Below are 13056 nucleotides of genomic sequence, written 5' to 3'. Positions count from 1 at the left end.
TATTTCCTTATAAATATATATGTAAGCACGTAACTGTATTTAAATGACATTAAAATGTTGGAAAAGATAGCCAGGAATGCTGCAGCTTTTCAGAAATATTGTGACTTGAATGAGAAATGTGCTGGACAGGGTCATGTGTTTGAACAGTTGGCTCCCTATTGGTGGTGCTCTTTGAGGGAGGTTTTGAGCCTTTAGAATGAAGAGCCTTGTTGGAGGAAGAAGTACATTACTGGGGAAGGGCATTGAGAGGTTGTTGTGGGCATAGGGTTATTGTGTAATTCAAATGCTGATTTTTGTGCCTCTAATATCTGGTCGGACGTTTTGTTCTGAGAATTTCCTGTCTAAATAATTTGTAAACTCTGCTCTCCAATTGTTCCCCTAATATGTCAATAAAGCAGCTTACAGCCAGTCACTGAGCATGGGAGAGACTAGGGCTGGACTTTCTGCAAGCCAGGAGAGGAGAAGTTAGACGAGGAAGAAGAGAACTCAGCCAGGGGATTCAGCCACAGGCAGAGGTACAGGAGAGATGAAGATTCAGCCAGAGCAAAGAAAGAACTAAAAAATAAGTAACAGTTTCTGGGTATATTCCAAAGAGAGGAATAGCTGTGTTTTGAGGAAGCCCTATTGCCAGTTTTCTAGGAAAGGGCCAGATAGATTTCCAAAGTGGTTGTCTAGTTTGCATTCCCACCAGCAATGATGGAGTGTTCCTCTTTCTCCACATCCTCTCCAGCATGTGGTATCACTTGAGTTTTTGATCTTAGCCATTCTGATGTGTGTAAGATGGACTCTCAGAGTAATTTTGATTTGCATTTCTCTGATGCCTAAAGACACTGAACATTTCTTTAAGTGTTTTTCAGCCATTTGATATTTCTCTGTTGAGAATTTTCTGTTTAGTTCTGAGTCTCATTTCTCAATTGGGTTATTGGATTAATTTCTTGAGGTCTTTATATATTTTGGACATTAGACATTTGTCAGATGCCAGAAAATGCTTCACTACACAAGGACATATGCTCAACCATGTTCATAGCAGCCTTATTCATAATAAGCTCCTTTGTCTGAAGAAAACCAATATCTCAAGTGCAACATAGGACAGACCTTTAAAAGGTCTTTTTGGAGTTCAAATGTTTAAGGTCTGTCCTATGTTGCACTTGAGATATTGGTTTTCTTCAGACAAAGGAGCTTTCTCTTGACCTGACTCTTCCAGGCTTCTTGTGGTCACTAATGCTTCATGGTAGTTGGCGAGATTACACACTTAGAGCCAGAAAGGAGTAATTACAATTTCTAGGTAAAATATTAAATTCCCAGATTTTTAAATTGAGAAACCTGTGATCAATACAAAGAAAACATTGGGTTTTTTGTCAGTTATTTTTTTTACAAAATAAACTTTTGCTAGCAAGCTATCCATGTCTGAGGAAACTCTCCCATGTCACTTGCATGTTGAGTTCTTCAAAAGTGTGGCAGAAAGAAGATGTCATAAGTATTTGATTCTCAGTTTATTTTTCATTTCTAAATTTGGTTCTGTTGTTGTTGCTGTTGGTTGTTTTTTGAGACAGAGTTTCTCTGTGTAACCTCTGCTGCCCTGGACTTGCTTTGTTGATGAAACTGGCCTCAAACTCACAGGGATTGCCTACCTCTGTCTCCCTGAGTGGTGAGATTACAGACATACACCACCACACCCCATTTAAATTTGGTTCTTGTTATATGATTTCTCTTAGAGATTTCTGCCTATTTGTCTTTAAATGAGCTGCATTATTTTGTCATCTTTGCTCAGAGTATAGCATTTCCATATAAGAGCAGAGTTGAACGCTTTTAGTTTTGTGTCATTCGCTTGCTTCTTAGGATCTTTTCAATGCTCATCTCTAAAGCTAATGAATTTACATTTCACATCTGCACACTAAAGTGATCATTTTCTCACCCTGCTTCTTAGCAGGAACGCTCCGGGTAGGGGAGGGGGTGATGTGACCACGGAAAGTCTGAGTGCGCCCAGTAGGATAAATTCCTAGAAAATGGCTAAACACCTCTGTCGCGCGACACCATCCCACTCAAGATCTGGTTTCTGACGCAAAGTCATCCATAAGCAGGTTACTGAATTTTCTTCTATAAATATTCATCTTTGAATTTACCTGCCAAATATTTTGGGACGTAGGGTGGTTGGTTCCAGTTCATTCTACACACCTGGTGATTTGTGCAGTACGTTGCACAACATGCCTGCATGTGCAGTTAGTTATATGGGAAGCCTGACCCTGGCTGTCTCACTGAGCGACCTCCTTCAGAGAATGCTGTGGAGGTTTTTGAGAAAATGCTACTGATTCACTGCAGTGCGTAAACAAGAGCTCCCCTTTTCCTCAGGGGAAATCAAGCAGCCCTGGATGGAGAGTTCTTGTTATCCAAGATAAGCCCAGAAATGCAAGCTGGGGGGACAGAGGTCACTCTGAAAAGAGAAAGGGGTTCAGTTCTAAAGCATCAGGACACCAAAAAGACTGCCTCTGGACTAGCCAGGGGAAGTGGGTCAGTGCCTGTGGTACTGAGAACAGAAAAGCAAGAACATGGCCTGTACTGCGGGGTAGCAGTCAGGAGGAAGCCTGCTCTGCTGGGCCTTGTTGGGCCACCTCAACTTCATGACTAAATAATAATATTTTTTTTCTGATGTGTGATGCCCTCCAGTTAATGATTCTTTCTTCACTGCCCTTGTGCAGTTACTTTAAGGTATCCTTTCTTCCATAATTCTCTTTATTTTTAGGTTAATCTCTTACTTTTAACACACATACATATAAACATACATTTATATATACATATATACATGCAATCACACCTATACATGCTTATAAGCCTGCTCACACATACACACACACACACACACACACACACACACACACACACACACAATTTGTACACTGAACTAGATGATTTCTATTTGAGTAATAATGTGTTATAGATCTAATGGTATTTGTAACTTTTCCAAACCTTTGGATATCACTTATTTGATTCTCATAGCAATCAGTTACAGAACAATTATGATTTTTTTCTTGAAGTTGAAACAAAAACAAACAATTGAAAAACAGAACAGGAGGAAAGATGAATTGACCTGTAAGAGATAATAAACAAGTTTATCTGATTAATGAGGCAAGGGTCTTAGCTATGTAAGGAGACAAAAGACAGAGGACCACAGGAGAGGGGAGCTTGCAGGCAGGCCTCTCTGGTCATATGGGCAGTGCTATTCAAATTCCCGGGGAAATTCCACTCACTGAATTTTCTCTCTCGTGAGCTGTTTTCTTGAATATTTTCTGGGAGTACTGTTTGACTTTGCATTCTCAGACACTATTGTGGTATTTCCTGGAGATTCTGGGCTTCTAGTACACCATAAACTAAAAGTCCTGAAGTGACTAAAAGACTGAAAATGTCTCCTCAACAGTAAAGTAATAACTATAGACTCAGTTTCTCAATCAGAAATTGCTAACAGTATTAACAGATTAATATGTGACTGTATACTCATTCGGTTTGAACAAATTTTCCAGAAACTTAAATGTTTCTTGTATAATCACTACCACGTCCATTTAGGATTATTGAGTGTGCTGGCTAGTTGTAGTCATTAAAAAGGAGGGACCCTCAGATGAGAAAATGACTTGATAATGTCTGGCTGTAGACAAGTATGTAGGGTGTCCTGTTAATCAATGATTGATGTGGGGGGACCAGCCCATTTTGGGTGGGGCTGTCCCTGGGCTGGTGGTATTGGGTCCTGTAAGAAAGCAGGCTGATCAAGCCACAGGCAGCTGTCCAGTAAGGAGCACTCATCCATGGCCTCTGCATCAGCTCCTGCCTCCAGGTTCCTGCCCTTTTTGAATTCCTGTCCTGACTTTCTTCAGTGATGAACAGTGATAGGGAAGTTTAAGCCAAATGAACCCTTTTCCTCCCCAACTTGCTGTTTTGTCACAGCAATAGAAACTCTAAGACAATGAGCTATATTCTTTGCACAACTGTTCACAGAGTTGCAAGGGGTTTAACAGGCAAGATAGACAAACTATGTAATATAGTTACCTTATAAAGTAGTGCATAGCTGTAGCAGAGTTAGATTCTTGCTGTTTTAGTAGGAAGCTCCAGGTATGTTAGTCATTCTTGATATTTTTAGTCTATCTGCATGGTATTAATGTCTAGAGGTCTCAGAGATTAGCAGAGTGGTAGATTATTTACCTAGCAAAGCCCTAAACATGAATATCTATGAATTCAAAAGTTAACTTAAATAGTGTGAGGTTGAGAGTATCTCCAAAATATAATTTAGATTTTTGCAAATGCTTCTCTCTGTTGGAAAACAATTTTTCATGGGATGAGACATGAGTTCTAAAATCTAGTATTACTGGGTGTAAAATTTGTTCTAGTTTGCTTTGGAATCATAAAATCCATAGGATCTGCCTTAAACTAATTCTAACAACAAAAGGAGTCCTCATAGCAAAGCAAATATGTGACCATAGACTCTAGTGCAGAAGGCAGAGCTGAGACTCCAAGTAAAAGCCATGGGAATGAAATTTACTATAAAGATGTTCCTCTTTAATAAGATCATTGAAGATCATTTAATTCAGTTATCTAGTCATTGAGTAATTGGCATATGATTGCTACTGTTTTAGCAAACTAAACCACACTAAAGAAGTACAGGCTATCGTTGCCATCCTATTTTGTAAATACCTTAAAATTTACTATGTGAACATCTCATCCATATATATACAATGCATCTTGATCATGTCCCACTGTTATCCCCTCTCTAACTTCCTTCAGGCTAACTTATGACATTTGCCTCCCAACGTCATGGTTGTTTTTCATAGACGACTTAGTCTGGTTAGTGCTGCTTTTATGTGTATGGATGTAGGGCACGGCAACATGAGGCCACTCCCCAAAGAAAAGTGGCTCTCCATCCTCTAGAAATCACCAGGAGCTCTTCAGCTAGGGGTGGAGCCTCAGGAGCTTCACTCATCTACATGCTGGAATTTTACTACCAGATTTATCTTGTACAGGTTTTATACAGTAAGGTCAGCTGTTATAAGCTCATCTAATGTTTTGAAAGCAATCTGTAACTAATGGTTTATCCACAGCCATCATTTATTAAGGCAAAATGTAATTTTACCCAAATGTATGATATAAATAAAAATATTGTTAGGGAAGCAAAGTAATGTTGCTTTGAAGAAAAAATATTTTTAATAAGATTGAGAAATAGACTGGGGACAAGGATGGGCACTGGGGACAAGCATTAGTACAGGCCAATACTGACAGCTGATAAAATGTTTGCGGTATGCAGGTGGGTGTGGAGGTTGAGACATTGGGGGTAAGTAAGTTAAGGATATGAAATTGGGAGAAAATCTTAAGCCATGTTTTCAGGCAAGTGGTACCAATTGATAACATTTAATAAAGGTAGAAGAAGGAAAATCTGAAGGTCGGAGAGATGTAATGGAGTATATATTGTGTTGACAGAGAACTTTCCCTGTTATAACTTTTATTTTCCAATTTTCCTGGAATATGATGACAGATAAATCACTAACATCCTCTGGGATTTTTGGGAATCACCTGTAAGATCCATGTGAAGGTGTCGGGGAAGTCCTGGATGATAGTCACCCTTTTCAGATTTGCTTGCCTCTTTTCATGCCCAGGAAGACAAATTACAAAATATGCCAGTGAGAGATTGTGCTGATCTGGGAAAATCACTGATTGTCCAGGAAAAAGAAGAAGGAAATGTCAGAGCAGGCCTTGAGCCTCAATGGACTAATTCTTTTTTTAAAAAAATTATTTATTATGATTTATTCAAGTTGCATCCCGATTGTCATGCCCTCTTTCCCATCCTGTTCCCTTCCTCCCTCCATCTTCCAGCTTATTCTCCTTGCCTAGACCTCTGAAGGGGTCATCCTCCCCCACCATTTGTCCACAGCCTATCAGGTCTCATCAGGATAACCTGCATCCCCTTCCTCAGTGTGCCCACAGGGCATCTCCACCAAGGGGCAGCGATCAAATTGCAGGTCATGTCAGAGGCCGTTCCCACTCCCCTGACCCTCCTACCTTCCATATGGAGAATGAGCTGTTCATCGGCTACATTGCAACAGGTCTCAATTCTCTGCATGCATTGTCCTTGCTTTGTGCATCCGTTTGTGCAGGCCTCACTTGGTCCAGATCTACTGGCCTTAATGGTCTCCCTGTGGAACTCCTGACCTCTCCTGGTTGGGTCCTTCCATTTCCCCACTCTTCCACACAACTCTCAATGCTCCACCCAGAGTCCAACTTCAAGTACTAATATCTGTCCCTATCCGGCGCTGGGTGGAGTTCTATGCTGGCCTAATACCTGCTTAAAAGTGAGTATATACCATGCATGTCTTCCTGGGTTTGAGTTACCTCATTCAGGATGATCTCTTCTAATTCCATCCATTTGTCTAAAATTTTAAAGATTACTTTCTTTTTTAATAGCAGAATAGTATTCCACGGTGTAAATATAATACAGTTTGTTTATCCATTCTTTGGTTTAGGGACATCTAGGTTGTTTCCAGTTTCTGGCCATTATGAATAAAGCAGCTATGAGAATAATTGAACAAATAAATGTCCTTGTGTGGTAGAGCATCTTTCAGGTATATGCCCAGGAGTGGTACCTGGGTCTTGAGGTAGAACTGCTACAAATATTCTGAGATAGCGCCAGATTTATTTCCAAAGTGATTGCACAGGTTTGCACTCCTACCAGCAATGGAGGAGTGTTCCCCTTGCTACACATCCTCACCAGCATGTGCTGTCACTTGAGTTTTTGATCTTAGCCACTTGATAAGTGTAAGATGGAATTTCAGAGTCATTTAGATTTTCATTGTCCTGATGGTTAAGGATGCTGGGCATTTCTTTAAGTGCTTCTCAGACATTCGAGATTCCTCTGTTGAGAAGTGTCTATTTAGAAGTCGTCTCCTGTGTCAATGTGTTAAAGGCTCTTCCCCACTTTTTCTTTTAACAGATTGTTGAGGTCTTTAATCCACTTAGACTTGGATAGAAATAGGTTACCTGAGATGGACCTGGGGACACATTGATTCTGATATGATGAATAGGTAGCCAACTGACTTCTCTTGTCGTTGTTTTGGTGTTTTGAGACAGGGCCTTCTGTAGACCAGGTTGATTCCAGACTTATTATATAGATGGGGGTGACCTTGATCTCTTGATGATTCTGTTTCCACTTTCTAAATGATACAGTTACAAGTGTTTTACCACCTAAAGCTCCAGCTGTGTGGCTTCAGGTGGATGGGCAGAGCTTGGATGCTACCATTTCTGCAGCTGTTGTACTTCTCAGTGCTGCTTCCTTGTCCCAATGGCTTCCCACTACTCAGTGCTATTACCTACCTAAGCTAATACTTGTGCAAACCCAGTTTTATCTACATACTGTACATGTATTTATATAGAGTATTATTATAGAGGGTGATGCATTGGCAAAGAAATTATAAATCACAAGGTTGAGAGCAGCAATGCTGGAATATTTAGTTAAGTCATCTAGTTTTTGTATATTTCTGAAAAATTCCAGTTTCCATTAAAAATTTTTTTATTTTATTTATTTTACATCCTGACCACAGTATCCCCTCCATTACATTCTTCCAGTTCCTCTCCACCTCCCACTCCTCTTCTGTTTCTCTTCACAAAAGGGCCAGCCTCAGATAGATATCAACCAGTCATGACGTATCAAGTTGCAATAAGCCTAGGCACCTCGTCTTCTGTTAAGGCTAGACAAAACAATCCAATAGGAAGAAAGGGTCTCAAAAGCAGTGAACAGAGTTAGAAACAACTCTTGCCTATACTATTAGGAGTCCGAGAGGACAACCAAGCTATGTAATTGTGTCATATGCACAGAGGGGGTCAGCTCCCACGTGCAGGCTTCCTGCATTTTTGGCAGTTCAGTCTTTGTGAGCCCCTACGGATCCAGGTTAGTTGTCTCTCTCAGAACTCTCTCCATCTGTTCTCCCCACATCTAAACCTAAATTCCTTCTGTTCCTCTTGCCCCATCCTATCCCTTTTCTACATCTGCCTGAGATGTCTATTGTGTTTCTTCTCAGTGAGAATCACCACCCCCCTTGAGCCCTTCTTGTAACTTAGCTTCTTTGAGTCTGGATTATAGCGTGACTATTCTTTACTTTAGAGCTAATATCTATTAGTAAATGAGTACATACCATATTTGTCTTTCTTGGCCTGTCTTACCTTACTTAAGATGATCTCTTCTGATTCCATCTATTTGCCTGCAAATTTCATGATTGTTTTCATATCTGATTCATACTCCATGTGTAAATGTACCACACATAGGTATTAATCTCAACAATTAATAAATGGGATATCAAGAGGGGTCCCACTCAAACAATGGCACCAGCCGAGGACAATTCAGGCTGTAAACTTTAAACCCCTACCCAGATCTAGCCAATGGACAGAACATTCTCCACAGTAGAGTGGAGAGTCGGGTATGACTTTCACACGTACTCTGGTGCCTCATATTTGACCATGTCCCCTGGAGGGGGAGACCTGGTGGCACTCAGAGGAAGGATAGCAGGTTACCAAGAAGAGACTTGATACCCTATGAGCATATACAGTGGGAGGAGGTCCCCCTCAGTCACAGTCATAAGGGAGGGGAGTAAGGGGAAAATGGGAGGGAGGGAGGAATGAGAGGATACAAGGGACGGGATAACCATTGAGATGTGATATGAATAAATTAATAAAATAAAAAAAAAAGAAACTAAAAATCTTCTACAAGACAAAGGACATCATCAAAAGGAAAAAATGGTGACCTACAGAATGGGAAAAGATCTTCACCAACCACATATCTGAAGAATTCAAGAACCTGGATATCAACAAACCAAATAATCTAATTAAAAAATGGGGAACCTAACCAGAGAATTCTCAGCAGGCCAAGAAGCACTTAAAGAAATGTGAAATATCCTTAACCATTCGAAAAATGTAAATCAAAACAACTCTGAGATTCCATCCTACATCTCTCAGAATGGCTAAAATAAAAGACCCAAGTGACAGCTCATGCTGCTGCTCCTGAGGAACAAGAGGAACACTCTTCTTTTTTTTTTTCATTAATTTCACTTTAATTACATTAGTGGGCTTCATTGTGAGTTCTACATATGTATATGTCATATCTGATTTTTTTTTAGGGTACATCTGATTTCTTTTTTTAAATTTTTTTAATTTTTTTCTCCTTTATTAATTTATTCTTGTTACATTTCAATGGTTATCCCTTCCCTTGTATCCTCCCACTCTTCCTTCCCTCCCATTTCCCCCTTATTCCCCTCCCCTATGACTGTGAGGAACACTCTTCTATTGCTGGAAGGAAAACAAATTTGTACAGCCACTTTGGAAAACAATATGTCAGCTTCTCAGATAATTTGGAATAGATATACCTTAAGATCCAACTATAACTATCCTGGGCATATACCCAAATGGTACTCTAGCATACCTCAAGGACACTTGCTCAACTATGCTCATAGCAGCTTTACTTATAACAGTAAGAATCTAGACACAACCTAGATGCCCCTCTACCAAAGAAGGGATTGCGTATATTTTCCAATTATTTTAAATTTATTTATTTATTTATTTATTTGTTTGTTTATTTATTTATTTTGTCTTGTGTGTGGGTGCACACATTCGATACTGTGCTTGTGAAGGCCAGAAGACAACTTATATGACTTGCTTCTCTCCTTTTACTATATGGGCTCTTGGAATTAACCTCTGGTCATCAGCCTTGGCAGAAAGGAATGTTACTTGCTGAACCTATTTGACTGACTCCAAATGTCATACTTTTCATCTGCCTGTGATAAGGTAAGAATGAGAAAAGGAAGAAGAAGAAGAAGAAGAAGAAGAAGAAGAAGAAGAAGAAGAAGAAGAAGAAAAAGAAGAAGAAGAAAGGAGAAGAAAAAGAAGATCAAGAAGAATCAGGCCATGTTGTTATAGCATTTTCATTTCTACAGGATTTACCAACAACTGTGAAGAATATAGTGATTGGATAAGTTGTAGTTTAATAAATGGGGGAAAGGAGCATAATTGTAATCATGTAGCTATTCTGTATAAGAATAGATGTTTTAACATGGCTTGGTGGACAGGATTTTTAGAAGCCATTACTTGAGTATGCTCTTTCCTCATTTGGTGAAAAAAGCCCTTTTAGGAGTTCTATTTTATTTAAAGAGTCCATAGGATAGATAGACTTGTTCTACTTTTCAACATGCCATCTAAACCTGGAAACCAGATTGCTACTTCCTTTATCAGTGAATGACAACTCTGGTGAACAAAGGGTAAACCTGGGCTTAAAATATATTGTCTTCCATGTAGCTAAGATTTACCTTATTCCATTTCTACCTATACTGAACAAAGAAGGTGTATAGTCATGGGAATCTTGATCAAAATATGTCATTGAATCTCCACTATCTTCAACATAAAGTAATTTTTTTCTTAATTATTGGAGAATTGGCTTTGATGACTGCCATTGCTGTGGATCTAGCTCTTGCCTGATGTACACTTAGTTTATCCTAGAAATATCTGTTAAAATTATATAAATATGAGACATAATCTATTTATATTCATATTTTTCCTCTTCTTAGACTTTTATCCTGCACTGTTTCGGCTTCTTCATTGGGCTAATTGTCAATTATGTCTTGGGTTAGCTTCACTCCTGACTTGCCTCAGCCTGCCTACCTTTCTGCTCACATCACATCTGTAATTCTCCTGTCTCACCAGCAATGAGATTCTTTCCTTTCCTGACTGACTCATTTCTATATATCTACACTCTATCAAGGCAGAGACTGTGTCTGTCTGATTTTCTTTTGGCTTATTGCCTTTGAAGGACAGCATTCCCCTTTCCTCTTTATCCATGAGTGAATGTTCTACCACCCATAGGGAAGATTGAAGGCATGGAGAGTGCCAAATTTTGTGTCGTTTCACAAATTATGACCATAGCTTTTGCATTCAAAGGGCAATTGGTAAAACTGATAAGAAATTCCCTCTTTCTTCTTAGCAATTTCATAGATAGAAGACTTTTTCTCACCACAAGTCTTAGTAACCTTAGCATATCTTTTGGTGGATTGAAATTCTCCTGTATTTAGAGTCCATTCTTAATGAAAACCAATTTTACTTGGACAAAAGCCACCGGAAAGCCATTAAAAGATGATCTTATAAGTGAGACAGCTAGAATATAGCTAATTGGTGGCTAGTGTGTGCAGTAAGGAGCCACGGACAGAGGGGCTGATGCGTGTGCTGGGTAGAATGGAATTAGAATGGAATGAGGTGGCACAAGAGTTCATGTAATGAGTTAGAACATCACACCTTTTAAGCTTAGTTTATTTCTAGAATTGACATTTAATATTCTTGGATTATAGTTTGATTATGAGTAGCTGGATCTAGAAAATAATCCCAGATAAGCAAGGTATTGTATTTAATGAGTGCTCACTTATCAATAGTTAGCAGATGAATTAATGAATGAAGACCTTAAGGAAGGTAACTATCTTGGTTGTTCTTACAAATATAATTTCAAAAGTCCTCATTTGACACCGTTGGCATAACTATTATCCACATTCAAAGATAAAGAAAGTTAGAGCAAACTTTACTCATTTATTCCGGGGTTGAATAACTAATGCATTGCAGAGGTGGGATTTTAATGTAGTTATTTCTAATTTTGACTTTAATATGCTTGTTAACTTATTTAACTAGTACATCAAGCTGGTGAAGAGGAAGACTGAACCCCAGGTGTGTTTATTTGTGGACTTGTTTATATATTAAGGACATTTTGGTTTAAGATGGATCATTTAAAGAAGAATTGATCACTTTGTTATGGAAAACAACAGGAAAGAGCAAAGATATATATTTGGTATTTTTCATATAAATGTTGGAAGTTTGTATTTTTAATATCATTACACGAATCCAATATTGTCAGTCAAAGCATGCGAGACTATCCAAAATGGTTCAGTCACTGTTTTAAATTAATTTGCCATTTTATATGATTAATGACATAAATGTATCTATTCATGGCCAAGGTTAACCCCACATGCATGTCTTTTCCTGCTTTGGGCTAACTTCTAAGGGACCGTGTATAGTTTTTGAGAACCAACATGCTAAAATACGCGTGGTTTCTATGTTTAAGACAATGTATTTCTAAACCGCTCGTGTTTGAGCTTCCTATGGTGATGGACCCCTCATGTTTCATGCAGAAAGTCTTAGGCTGCAGGGTAAGGGTGGTTTTAAGAATTGTAGCTGAACTCTGGGTTTTACAGATTTATTTTTTTTTTACAAACGATTGCATTACTTTACAATACTATGTGCTAATGTACTTAGACCTCAAGCAGATCTCTAAACTCAAGCTTCCTGTGTTATCTGAAAAACAAGAATTTTAAGTTAAGCTGCCTCTGCCTGACAGCCAAAAACTCTGTTTTGTCAGTGTTTCCAATTTCCCACTCTGTCATTTGAAGATTTTTATTATGCTTGCCCTTATTCATTTGGGGAAGAAAATAGAATGATAAGTAAAAAAAAATAAGCGTAGGTTTCATGAACTTTCAAAAATCAAGACAAAGATTGAAATAATTGGCCATGTGAAAAGTGGTGAATTTTTTGCATCGGTTGAGTACTCAGCTAATTGTGTGCTCAATTATAAGAGAAAAGAGCAAAGTTAAAGAATATGTATAAAAATCTGGAAATAGAACGTGCCAAACTGAGTCTTAAAATTCTCTTGTAGTTTGTAAGTTTTATACGTGTGTGGATCTGTCTCCTAGTTATACATTTTTATTTCATTTTGGTAATTTGATTTTTTAATTTTGGGATAGGCATAATAACTGAAAGTAGAGGCTATCTGTGCTGAACTATAGGTTGCCCAGTTAAATTTCTCATACTGTTTGGTAACTGGTAAGGAATAAATCCCATCAAGGTCATGCAGTATACTGAGCAGAACTGTTCTGCTCATGGTGATTCTTATGTACTCTGCCCTTTACATTTTTGTTCCAGGTACACATGGAGGAGTTATTTTGAATTAGATAAATTTCATGTTTTTAATTCTTAAGGAAATATATATATATATATATATATATATAT

Source organism: Acomys minous (genome assembly GCF_964271855.1).
Source record: "Acomys minous genome assembly, chromosome: 6".
NCBI lineage: Eukaryota > Metazoa > Chordata > Mammalia > Rodentia > Muridae > Acomys > Acomys minous.
This window is presented reverse-complemented; position numbering follows the sequence as displayed.